Genomic DNA, 13,562 nt, shown 5'->3' on the forward strand with positions numbered 1-13,562 from the left:
ATTACAAAGCAGTTACATATGGACGATAAACTTATAAATGCAGGGCAGTCTTCAAACCACATCTCAGCATTGCTGAAAAATTATCTAGACCCGGAACAGCTTAATCGAATTTAATTCAAGTAAAATGAAACGACTGCTTTAACAAAATGGTGCAGCATTAAGTTTTAGAAATTAGACATGCCATGAAAACCATAAGCGTCTACTCCAGGCGCACACTGTAGAATCCAGAAGCACAAAACCTCACAAGGTAATGGTGACAGCGTTGGCTGCATGTTGAAAACTGCTGTCTCCTGGACATTCATATCCCTGGGGATGAACTGGAACATGAGTTTCGCAGGATTTTAGGCAGGTACACTTTTACAAACAGAAATCAAACACACACAACTACCCACCTCTCTTTTCACCCATGTTTGTCAGTTTTCATAGAAGCTTCATTTCTGAAAGAAAGCTTTACCCAGGGCACAGACTACCTGACCTTTTCACAATGCCATCATAATTAAACCCAGTGAAAAAAAAAATATTAATACCAGCTGCATGTAATAAAGCTGACCTTCATACTTCGCTGGACCAGTTTGTCTTAAGATTGCACTGGTATTGTCATGCTTTATGGAAAAAAAAAAAAAAAATCTACTTGTACAGAGAGGGGAGTGTTTCCAACAAGTCTCGAGACAAATCAGGAATGATATTGAAAGTTTTTTGTAATTGTCAGAGCTCCAGTTGCTGCTGCAAAATGCTTGTGAGAGATACAGAATAGGACAGCAGCAAGTACAAACCTAAAACTTCAGATAATGCAACTTCACATTTCCTTAAATGTTAAAGGCAAAAATTTATAAAAACATTGCGATTGTGATTTTTTTTTCTGTATAATTAAAATGTGAATTACACAAAACTGTCCTCCATTCCCACTGTCGATTGAAGGAGAGACGATGCCGTCTTTAAAAAACGCCAGCTAAATGCTGAAGACTTTCTGCTGTTGACATATCATTTTCTCATGCCCATAAACAAATTCAGCACTTTAAACACTGTGTTCACAGGTGTTGCAACTGTCGCTAATCAGAATAGGTCCATTAAAACTGTTTATCTTTGCAGTGATCATAAACCAAATAAACGAGAGAGAGGTAGTGCTGTACTGCTATATAGAAACAAAGTCCCCATTTCGGAGTAAACCGGCTTGCCAGTTTCTCAATTTACATTCTGTCAAAAAATATGTTGCAAAATAGTAAAGGAGTATAGAATTTTTGCAAGGGAGTCACATACAGTGTGGCTTAGTTCAAATTAAATAAGCCTTGCATAAAACACTTGAACTTCGTAATGATTAGGTTATGACCGATAACAGTCTAGAAAAGGAATTAAAATAGTTTTAATGTCACTTCACAGCTGTGAATATCTAAAAGCATTACATTAAGCTGAACCTCTCATTCTCTCTAGACCTTTAGATGCTATATAAAAAAAGAAATATATTTCAATTCACAGTCTCAGCAGATGTGTAACCTGAATCAAGCAATTAATGAATTGATGCAGGTTGGCCACACATAACAAAACCTACAAATAGTGTGGCAGATTCCGCTAGTCCTGTGACATTATTAGCCTCTACTTGCTAAGAGAGAGTTTCTAATGTCCTATAATGTGGAAGGGATCACTAGACCACAAAATGGAGGACTTCAAAGGAACAAAGGATTAAAAAAAAAACTTGTGATAATTACAATCAGGTTAGTTTTGATTAAGTTTATAAACCTTAAACAAAATTTAATTAAAAACAACAAAAAGTGCAATTAGTAAATTAAGTGCACAGTTTATTTAAAGCAAGACAAAAGGAAAAACGGCAGCTCATTTCTAAACTGCTGTTCAAAAGCTACATTTTAAAACGAGGTTATCATTCAGCGAACATTTGCTTTGTTTCGAACGGGCCGCATTTGTTTTCATTCTACAGACAGACTTGGCGATCCAAATCAGGATTTTAACAACATCCCCCTTGTTCTTTTGAAACATTTAAATTAAAAACACACACATATCACATCACAGGACTTCAAAAGTTGTTTAAAATGAATAGCTAGGTGCAGAAAAAAAAACACGCAGTCGAGGCACAATTGTTTATTCATTTCTAACTTGCTTAAAAAAAAAGGAAAAAATTGTCAAAGCAAATGTTCTTTTTTAATGTAAACACTGTAGGCATTATTACTGGTATCCAAGTACTATATATATATATATATATATATATATATATATATATATGAGAGAGAGAGAGAGAGAGAGAGAGAGAGCACTTTTTCAAAAATATATCAGGAAATCAGAAAACTCTCTTAAGTACAGAACAGATTTGACAATGCAGACATGCATGTTTTAACTTTGTCTACTAAAGTGACAGATACATTCCCAATAAAGATGTATCGGTTTGGCATCAATATATAAAAGACATGTTCTGCTGTTAAATCAGACTTGAAATGCAACAAAACACATTATTTGTGAAATGCACTTCAACAGATGACGAGGTCAATTACAACTTGTTAATTAAAGCGTGCTGTTCATTAACCTGAGTCGTCACTAAGATTGTCACAGTAAAGCAGATGCAGCTTGCAGACTGTACTGCATGCCAGTTTGGTTCCCTGGGCACAGTATAAATGTTTGCTGACATGCATTGCAGACAGTCCACTCTAATAAAACATTCTCACTGGATTCAAAGCCTGGCCGGTGTGATAAAGCAACAAACCAGAGACACTGGCAAAAGATCAACTGGTTCCAGAAACACAAGAACACAAGAACAGCTGACAGCGTATAATATAAACACACACACACACACACACACACACACACATATATATATAGACAGATATGCTGTGAAGATATACCACATTAAATATACAATGCTAAAGATGTAAAGGTGAAGGACTACTTACAAATTCTCTAAGACGCATCTACAATCTGCTGTATAAAGACTTCCAGCCCTAACGAACCACTCGCAACTGTTCTGCGCATTCCATTGGTTTTCATACCGTTATTAAGACAGGACTGGCTCAGATTATACTCTCAATATACTGCCTGCCCAACACGTTCTGTGTAGCTGTATTCTGACCAGTTTATATAAAATTACAGAGAAATACTAATTAAAATACTAATATACGGGGACAAGAAAAGTAAACTAATCTTGTGTTTGCCAGGTGCTGGACTCAACTGTGTTGCATTAAGCAGAAAGTTAAAAGTATCATTTAGGTCATAAATAAGGGTATGAAATAAGCAAAAACTCATAACCAGACAAATGCAAAACTAAAACACTGAAAAAGGGAAAACACACAAGGTGGTGTCAATTAGATTAATCAATTATTTTTAACAATTTTTTACTTCATGTCCAGTACAGTTAAGAGACTGCATTACCACAATGATTCACCACTCTGCAATACAGTCATATAAACATATGTTCTGTTTTAAAACAAACATTACCAATATTTTAACTCTGTACTCAAAGTTTTAGCTCGGTACTGTCAAATACAATTTAATGAGATCTACCCTTTTCATATTGGAAAGCAAATAGAAATGTGGTCTCTCAAGTGTTATGCATCTTTACATTGACAACTAGTGCTGTACTAATCTTAAAACCTTTCCTGTTAACAGCGTTACACATAGAATAAGCAGTGCACAGCAATATGCTTTTATTCATTATGGGAAAAAAATACTGAAACAGCAAGCACATCATATCTAATATGCCCACTGTTTTTTAGATGCAATACAAGTCAATCACTCAGTGTCAGCTAAGAGATGTTCCTAATATTAAAACTAGATTATTTTTTTTTAAGCACAATGATATGCTAGAATTAGATAGTTCATATAAAAGACTTTTCACCATCTACTGTACAGGTTAATAAATTGTATTGCTGCCAGCAAAGCTTTCCCCTGGGTGGTTTAGCTAATGGACACACAGAATAATGACCAGCACCCTTTAATATACTGGCATTTCCTTCAAGCACACTATCTTCTGCAAGACGTTCTCTTCGGAAATGGGTCTTCCTCTTTTATGGTGCATCTTAGGGACATCAATCACCTCTGCTTAGACTAGAGAGGGGATTGTGTGTGCTTGTGTATGTTGGTTCACCGCATACAGCACAGCGTAGCACAGGGTCGCACAGTTAATGGGAAAAGGTGTGCGATTTGAACAGGTCTCAGTTCAGCTCCCTCTATCACTCCTTAATCTGTGGCTTCTTATTTCTTTGAAGAAGTCTCGGAAACCTGAATCTTTGAGAGAAAGCGAAAGGTAAAGAAGAGATTCTCCCCCTCACTTGTGTACGAATCAACACGTTTGGCCACTGATATGCATCTTGTTCCACTATGAAAGGCATTATATAAAATAAATATTGATTGATTGATTGATCGATCGATCTGCCCCCCTCCCCTATTGCCTCAAACATGCTGCTGTTCTTTCCTATTCCTCTACTGTAGTGTCCACCAGCGGACGCAGTGCTGCACAGCATACACATTGTATGGGGTATTAATTCATCTATTTCAATCCTCTTTAATATCCTGATTTTCAAAGAGGATTATTGTATTTTCTGGATTAGCTTCCTTTTTTTTTTTTTTTTTTTTTTTTTTTTTTTTTTTTTACTATTAAGTAGAAAAACAAACAAAAACACACTGACCAAGTAGCCTGATATTCAGGTCTGCTTATTTTACAAAGCTAAATGACACAGCTAGAAGTACAGTAATAAGTAGCTGTCCCTGCTGTCTGAAAATGCATGCAATTTATTATTTCAAAAATATTTCAGCCATCACGAACAAATAACTGCTTCAATTAAAACCACATGTTTAATTGCTGTCCACTGAATTGGTGCTGGCTGATCATCATCATCAGAGACCTGCTTCAGCAATAATTTGACCTATTAGTGTTACTAATATTGCAGATCTTGTAGAGGTTTACGATTTTAAATTAGGGCATTCTAATAGCAAACACATAAGCATACAATACTACACTCTGAGTTATTAGAACAAAACGTAGCACCATTGAAACGGTAAACTGAAAAATGAGCTTTCTGCAGTATCGGCAAACTTGAGCATTATAATGGAGAAGATATCAACCTGTTTTAAGCAAAATGCCCGCCACCTCACCTAGCTCACAGCAGGGCTCAATGCGGTCCTGTTTTTCAGGCTTGACAGAGTACTTCCAAAACTGAGCCCAAAGCTGACCTCCCTTGACAGGAGCTCATTTTAAATTACGAACCACACACACACAGACATGTTACACACACACACACACACACACACACACACACACACACACACGGCTCCAATGAAGTACGGTATTTGTTTTAGTTAAATAGACACACCCAAGGAGAGTCTACGGGCAGGCTTTTAATCTCAGCAAGGTACACTCAAATCGGAACACTAGCTGCTTCAGTTCAAAGGAAAGAAAAAAAGGTGCTCTTTTTTTGGCATAAAAACGTAATGTATGCATCCTGTTACAAAGTCAGGTGCTTGTCCAAAGCTAAGAGCAAACCGGCAGATACAAGTTTTCTTTTTTTTTTTTCCTTGCGTCAGCTGTTTAAATACTTTAAAATTTGAAAGTTTTTCATTTTGTTTCCTCACCAGGAAAGCCTTGCAGTATAAACTTGCTCTGTTCTTTTTTTTTAAAATGGTAACAAGGTAGAGTATTACTTGCTCCTCCTTCACAAAGCAACACAGAAGTGCAACTACAGTACAACCAACAATAATGGGACTGTTTAAAGGAGTTCTGCACAAGTGAACTGAGCCCAATTCGCTTCTCTTTTGCAATGCTCTGCAAAACACTTTAGTATATATTTTGAAGACTCTGAGCACACATTTATGACCTATAAGAAATCTAACATTATATCTTTATTGCACATGCTTGCGTGGGGCCACCTGTATTGTTGTTTATCAAATCTAGAACACACTTCTAACCGATGTCCAGCAGGTCCATTGTGTGTGTGTGTGTGTGTGTGTGTGTATATCTATATATGTGTGTATATATATATATATATATCTATATATATATATATATATATATATATATATATATATATATATATATATATATATATATATACACCTATTTCTTAGATAGTAATCATTAAAGGCTAATCTGTATCTGAAGAAAGCAGCTTCTTTTTTTTAAGCAGGTCTGGGAGAAAGTGATAAGAGGATTTTACTATTAGGAGTAAAGGGTAAAGTCTGTGTGTTTGGAATTCTAGTAAAAAATGTTTATGTATATATGTATATATATATATATATATATATATATATATATATATATATATATATATATATATATATATATATATATATAAGTATAATTAATGTTTTGTTCCATATCAAATATATTTTAAAAAGTAGAAGATTACACATAAACTATTTTATTTTGAAATTTACCATCAGGGAATAAGGTTTAAATTTACAAATCAGGGAATAAGGTTTTGGGAATAATAAAACACAGTTGGAGAATACTCGTTGCAAAGAGCATTGTGGGGTCCTCACTGCTCACACATAGATACTATTAGTTAAATCATTGTACTTAAAGAAAAATCAGGGCATAAACACATATGTAACTTTAGATGACAATGTTAAAATGTACTTCTAAAAAAATACAATATAAATAGTTATTTCCGAATATACACAAACTTAAAAAAAACATACGAATATGAATACTGCTGCTTTTGTGTACCTAGGAAAAGTCTTGACGGAGTAACTCGGACACAGCAGCAGACTGTGCTTGCGTATAAGATGTGATTGCAGTGGTCAAATTGCTGTATTTGCCACAGCATTGACCGTAACGATAGGCTGATTCAATGAAACACAGTAATAAAGACAAAACAACATGAATCGGTTAACGGGCCTTCCCCGTCACCCATCTAAATTACATTGGAGGGAACACCTTTGGCATTCACACAGAAAGAAATAGATCCAAGTATCTTGAATGATGTGTTAACATTCATAAGAAATGATTTATCAAGTTTACAGTAATGTGTGATGTATATTGCCAATTTTCTTTGTTATTGCCTTATGTTTATTGGAAAACACATGATGAAATACGCTTTCAAGTTACTTATTACGTATTCTTGTTTCACAACTTTGTCAAAAAAGGCGTTTTTTTATGAATAAATGTCAATTATGGGTGTAAATAGCCTTTCAATTACTTTATGAAACACCGTGTTCAGCATTACAAATATAAATAAATATGTCGCGTTTAAATTAACAATAAAAAAAAATGTAATTTGGCAAATTGAGTAATTTTCTAAAATATAAACAAAACAAATTACATACAGACTTTTCAAAGACACGGGTCTACAACCAATTTGAGAAAAATGTTCTTGTCGTTATACCAGGCGGGAAATTCGGGAATCTCTTTGGAGATGATGCTTGTTTATGTTGTGGACGGTAGTTTACCCTACGCCTATACGTCTCTGAACATGCAATGTGTGACCCTAAATTGGGAAGCATAATTTTATTAAACTTCTAGGTAATTCTACACTGTGTTTTAAAGGGTGTTTATGCACACACTGCTTTTAGTCCGTGCTTTTACCCCAAATCACATGTTTTATATAAAAAGAAACGTTGGGATAAGACATATAAATTATAATAAGTAAGTGTTATTAGCACATTTCTGTTTCTTGTTTGTTTGGGCAAGAGCTATTTAAAATATATGGCCTATGGTTTAAATGTTAATCTACAATTAATTAAAAACATAATCCCACATGTTTAAGGTATGTTGTAAAGCGTTGCCTTTAAAATGTTTAATAAAATAATAAAAATAAAACTTCTGTATAGGCTGAAGTGCAACATGTATTTCTTCGTGAAATGCAAATAGATTTAAAAACAATCCTGCCGAATTGAAAGACGTCTATTATTATTATTATTATTATTATTATTATTATTATTATTATTAATACTGCAATGAAATGCAACAAGAATAACACCTTCAACGTATTTGCAAGTGTTGCATTGTATGACGTTTTAAAAGACTGTTATATTGACCGCTTAATTGTATTTATTTGCTAATAAAGTCTCGACACTCGTCTTCCTATTTGATATAATGACACACATCATTAAAACAGGATTGTAAAATAATTATCAAACCTTAATTGTAACAAAGGCGTGGAACTCGTATCAGCACAAGCTTTGTTGTGTTACTTGCTTTGAGCACTCGAAGTTCTTCAAAACTTAAAACGAATAGTAACAGTTTTACCGTTTATATATTTATTAATTTATGTAAATATTTATTTGAGTTGGGTGTGAATAAATTAAAAAGTTATTTAATTTATTCTCATCAGTCACTTTTCACAGTTAATAGCTTGGCAGTACAGTGCAATATTTAAAACGTAAAAATAGTTTATTAAATCATTTTAATCTTGTTCTCTCTTGTATTTTTTTTTTTTACTTTATTATTATTATTATTATTATTATTATTATTATTATTATTATTATTATTTTAAACACAACCTGTCCTTACGCATGTGCGACTTCGTGTTGCACACAAATGCTATGCTTGCTGCTCAGTTAATAATTTAGCAACTGTGTTTGATTGCGAACGCATTTTGAAACACCTTAGTCAAGGGAGGGGAGAAAACTCTCGGGCCTCGTTCAGTGCATTTCCCCAGTCTACGGGACAAACACAAAGCACGTTTTAAATTCAAGTAAGACAGTAGATAGCTACCCTTCTTGCAAGAAGGGTAGCTATCTCCGATGGACAGATGGTTGGTCAAACATACCGTGAAGTTATCCACATTGACGTGGATACACAATCTAATGCAGCATATAAAAAAAATGGAACCCAGCTAACACAACGCGTAACTCCATGCGTGTCTCTCTCTGTTAAAAAGCTACTTTTAAATTAGCTTACCCATGACTGAAAAAATGTCAGAACAACAGAAACACTCTTGTCCTCTCCTGGGTTGGTTGTTTGTTTATTTATTTATTTATTTATTCGAACTGTTGTATTTTTTATAATATAAGGCACGGGCGGCTTAGCATGCAATGATATTCTCAGTGACCGATGCAACTCTTAAGAAAAGCAATTTAGAAGAAAAAAAAAAAAAAAAGTTAACAATTGCTTGTCTAAGTAAAAATATGCAAGGAAACAATAGACTACTAGTTACCGGTTCAGCTACCTTCAGCTTGGAATACAATTACGTTCACCTTTAATGAATGAACGTGTACAGCTATGAAGTGAAACATTTAGCCTACCAGTTTGTTACACAGAACCGAAGCGGTGTAAAATTACATATTTGATCATAATTAAACATTTAATAAAAAAAAACCCGCAGAACCTAAAACATGAAAAAGAGAACAGAACACATTTTTTAAAAACTCGTTTCTAAAAACCAGTTTCCCACTAATGTTTAATTAATAAATTCACGTGGCTTAACTATACAAGTATTCACGATAATGTATTAAAATTGAATATCCCATTTTAAAACAACCTTACCTGTCAAACTAAAGTCATAATAAGTTAGTTCGATGCTTTACATTTAAAACAGATTTTAAAAAAATATACAAAAATGCAAGGCATATCGTTTAAAGGTAGTTATGACAATAACGAAGAGAGAACAAAAAATCAACCTGTTTTGAAATTCTGGAGATCTCAACTTTCACACTACGCCTGGACCATGTGGATTGTTCACTTCCAGGTTTCAGGAGCGGTCCCGGCGATCCAAAAAGGGCAAAGATAAAAAGCAACGTAAAATTTTAAAAAAAAAGAAAAACAAGCAATGTTGATCTAGGACAGATGGTGCAGGATCATTACTTTCAGCGGTGATCGTCTTTATTAGTCCGTTCCCTTTTTTAAATTTGTTTCCTTTCACAAAGTGATCACTCAGTGGTAAGTCGAAACAATAATCGCGCACTAGCTCACTGGCAGCATGGTCACGGCTCTTCTGGAAGTTAAAAACGCAGTTTTATTTATTCTTCTTCGCGGCTTCCCCCGGCTTCTCTCTTACTTTCCTTATTATTATTTAGAACGCAAGCTTTACAGAAGTCCCGACGATTGTTGCTCGAGTTTTTGGCATCTCGTCTGTCCTCTGCTCATTCGGAGTGAAATCAGTGTTGAATTACTCGGGTTGTGTCTGTGTTGGGAGATCTTAGGGACAGTTTAGTCTCTTGCTCTACCGTAATTCATCTAAAACAGGTGCGCGCCCACATTTCCTTCTGCCTGTCTTTTCTCCGCCGCTGCACAATAACAAAACAGAACACGTTTCAAAGAGCAATGCCATGTGCGCGCACAGTTTCGAAGTAGTGATCTTTTACCTTTTGTTTTTTTTGCATCCAGGACTAAGCTTTACCATTTGGGGGGCCATGAGCAACAGATGTCACCGAGGAGACAGATAAACATTAGAAACCTTCCCCAGGCAAACCCATATATCCTGAAAAAATAAGAACATTGATAACAGCACAGCTTCAAATAAAATGCTTCTTGAGTTTAGAAATAGGCTGATAAAAAAAGGTGTGTATTAAGTATCTGTTCAATTGATTTAACATGCATACAAATGAAATAAAGAAATGCATATGAAGGGGGACAGGTAAAAATCTTTATATAATCCTTTATAATCGGTCTATAAATTCTCTATTATTCTTTTCAGTAACTTTTTTTTTCTATGACAAAATTGCCATTATAACATTTATGAGATAAAGTTGTTTTAGAAATATTTACATTTTGGTGTTAAAAAGGGGGGGGGGGGGGGGGGGTAAAGAACAGGTTCAAACAACTTCATTTGATGGGGGAATAAATGGTGTTAAAATGAACACAAGAATGTTTGTGTGGCATATTCAGATTGTAAATTAAAACAGTTTACCAAATACAAGAAATAAATATTCCTTTCTCCGAATAGATGATTTGCCATATTGTCAAAATGCAAGGACTGTTTTAAGGAATGTTATTTTTAAAGACTGATTTTATAAGCATTCTCTTAGGTTAAATTTGGCTTTAAAAATATGATTTAATGAAATCCATTGGCTTAAAAAACAGTCCCTCAAAGAGTCCCTAAAGTTTTGTGAATAGTGTCTCACACAAATCTATATTAAACTCTATATTTACTATGAAAAATAATATATTTAAGTGAGTTGTTTTTAAAAGCATGACTAATGGTTTTGGACAGACCTCATGATGCATGGTACATTAACTATACTGTATCTTTGCATCAGTAACACATTTACTACATTATGATCTCATAAAGCACAAATTGCCATGACCGGCCCAATAGAGATATGAAACAATGCACCTGTACCAATGTACCATTCATTTGAAATGGAAAAGTTTTTATCTCTAAAATCTGTTGGATTAATCTGTGCAAAATTCTCAATAGAAAGTTGTTGTTGTTTTTTTTTTTTTTTTTTTCAGCCTAAATGAACTACCTCTTGAATCAGTAAAATACATCCTCTGTGCAAATATTCACCTCTACAGATGACCTGGTTGCAAAGTTTAAACCATCAGCTCAAAGTTCAGAAACCTACCGAGCAGAGAGCCAATCTAATGTTGTTCACCTCAAGCTTGCCCTGCTTATCCAGTCTCTATGGGATCTTAAACATAATTGAGCAGCCTTCTAGGGAAGTACTGAGCACAGGCGTTGGGTTTGTTTGCTTGTTTGTATGTTTGTTTGTTGTTCTGGCTATCTCAGCAGTCAGGAATGCTGTGGGAGAGACGCACGCTTTGCTTCTAAACCCTCCACAGCTCTGTGCTGCTGCAGACGCATTTCTTACAGCCTTTTTTAACACAGTCCCACCCAAAAAAAGTATGCCAGTAACTTTTTTTTGCCCAAAAATAAATATTTTATTGTAATGAAACAAATACAAAGCCGTGCTAGTTCTGCATCTGCAGCAGAAGAAAGTTTTCTGTTTTGAAATGCCTGTGCTGTGTCGTGGTTTTTCTTCACACCTGACCATATATAATTAATGACATGCTTTGATCATGATTTCACCATGTTTCCAGCATGCTTTTATAATGCTTCTGCATTTGTACCCCTTTAATTTTTTGTAGCAAAGCAATATTCCCTTGCATTTAAGGATATCGATGCATTTTCAACCAAAACCTTAATTTTAAGACCACTTTTCCTAACGCTAACCCCTAACCCTAAACCTGTAGCATCCAGTCCCCTCATAGGTTCAGTCTCACCAACAATAATACGTGACAACACCCTGTAAACATTACTGCCATTTACTAACATTATACATGCATAATTTACCTGAAAACAGGATGAATAACAAGCATGCATGTAGGGGGAACAAATATTCGGAGGAACCAATATTCGTTACAACAGAACAACAAGTACAAGAGTGCAAAACATCTTCCTTCCTATAACACATGCCTTTCTCAGCATTTTAAGGGGATTTTGTTAACACTGCATTATTATAATACAGTATTCCCAAAACCATAACTCTAAAGCTATTTCAAATTTGTTTTTAATCTGCTGTGATGAATTAGATATTGTTTAATGAACATCAAAATGTATTTAATTAATCAAAAAAAGACCTGAAAGTCAGCCTTTAAATAATTTAAAGCTAGGGGCCTAGGGCCCAAGTTTTTTTTTTTTGAAATGATAATTAAAAAAAAAAAAAAAAAAAAAAAAGATAACGTATTTCTTTGAAAGTAAAAATAAAATCTGAAGGGATGGGGGGGTCATTAAACAGCCAGCCGGAGTAGATTAATAATGAGACATGCTGTGTGCCAATTTTGCCACTGTTTCAAAAAAAAAAAAAAAAAACAGTTGAGTTGAGCTAGACAAGTCCGGCTTTTGGGTTTTTAAAGTCAAACTATAAAAGAGTTTTATTGAAGGAGGCATTAGAAAGGGATAATGTTCCTGTGTGCGTGTGTGTCTATAAATAAACACACAAACAAACAGATAGGCGAATAATAAAGGGTGTCTCTGTTCTGAGCCGCCACTGTTTACATTACAAGACAGTGGCTGAGTGTGCAGCGCAAATTATGCAATTTGATTGCTGAGGCGGATCACAAGGAAAAGCAGCATGTTTTCATTAAAGCGTCATAAAACTGTTTACTGACACAGCTGGGGTTGATTAAAGGCTGATAAATAATGCAGCATAAACTTGTTTTTTCCTTCTCCACGCACTGTCTTCTGTTTGTGTACAGGAGTATTTTTTCCACTTAACTGACACCAAGCTGTGACAATCTGAGCCTCCCTGCCCTCCCCCCTCCCCGCTGCCCTTAACATTTTAATAAGAGATTGAAATGTATCATATCCCTCTCCCTTTTGTAAGCGTGTCATAAAATGAACTGGATGGTTCCCCCAGATTAATGAGCTGTTTTAATGCACCAGCCTTTTAATATTGAGACCCAGGTTAAAACCCTGCCTAAGGCCCTTTTTACAGTCAGTGCAGAAATTCAAATCAAATTTAAACAGCTGTTTCATGTCGCACACTGTGTGCATAAAGTTTGCCTTTCGGACTTTAGGGTTTTAAAAGGTCCGTGGCTAACCTTATAAAAGTTTACCATGGCACATTTCAACAGTCTTTTTTTTTTTACTGTGTTTTACCCATGCTTATACAGCACTTTACCATTTCCATACCACTTGTTAATGCTTTAGCTTTATTGATATGGAAAGAAGAAAAGAAACACT

At 34.8% G+C, this 13,562-nt stretch overlaps 1 protein-coding gene across 8 annotated transcripts in view; it reads right to left on the bottom strand.

Moving 5' to 3' along the window:
• The window catches only part of LOC121299586 (forkhead box protein P4-like), a 96,610-nt gene extending 86,534 nt beyond the window's left edge, over nt 1–10,076 (bottom strand). For 3 of the 8 annotated variants that reach the window (XM_041227390.1, XM_041227387.1, XM_041227389.1), the window contains exon 1: nt 9,556–10,075. The gene's annotated coding sequence lies outside the window, so the exon portion shown is untranslated. Of the gene's footprint in view, nt 1–9,555 lie in introns of all 8 variants that reach the window. The other 5 variants (XM_041227393.1, XM_041227392.1, XM_041227395.1 and 2 more) reach the window with 3 other exon arrangements.
• Between the last annotated feature and the right edge of the window lie 3,486 nt (nt 10,077–13,562).

Source organism: Polyodon spathula, chromosome 25, assembly GCF_017654505.1.
Source record: "Polyodon spathula isolate WHYD16114869_AA chromosome 25, ASM1765450v1, whole genome shotgun sequence".
NCBI lineage: Eukaryota > Metazoa > Chordata > Actinopteri > Acipenseriformes > Polyodontidae > Polyodon > Polyodon spathula.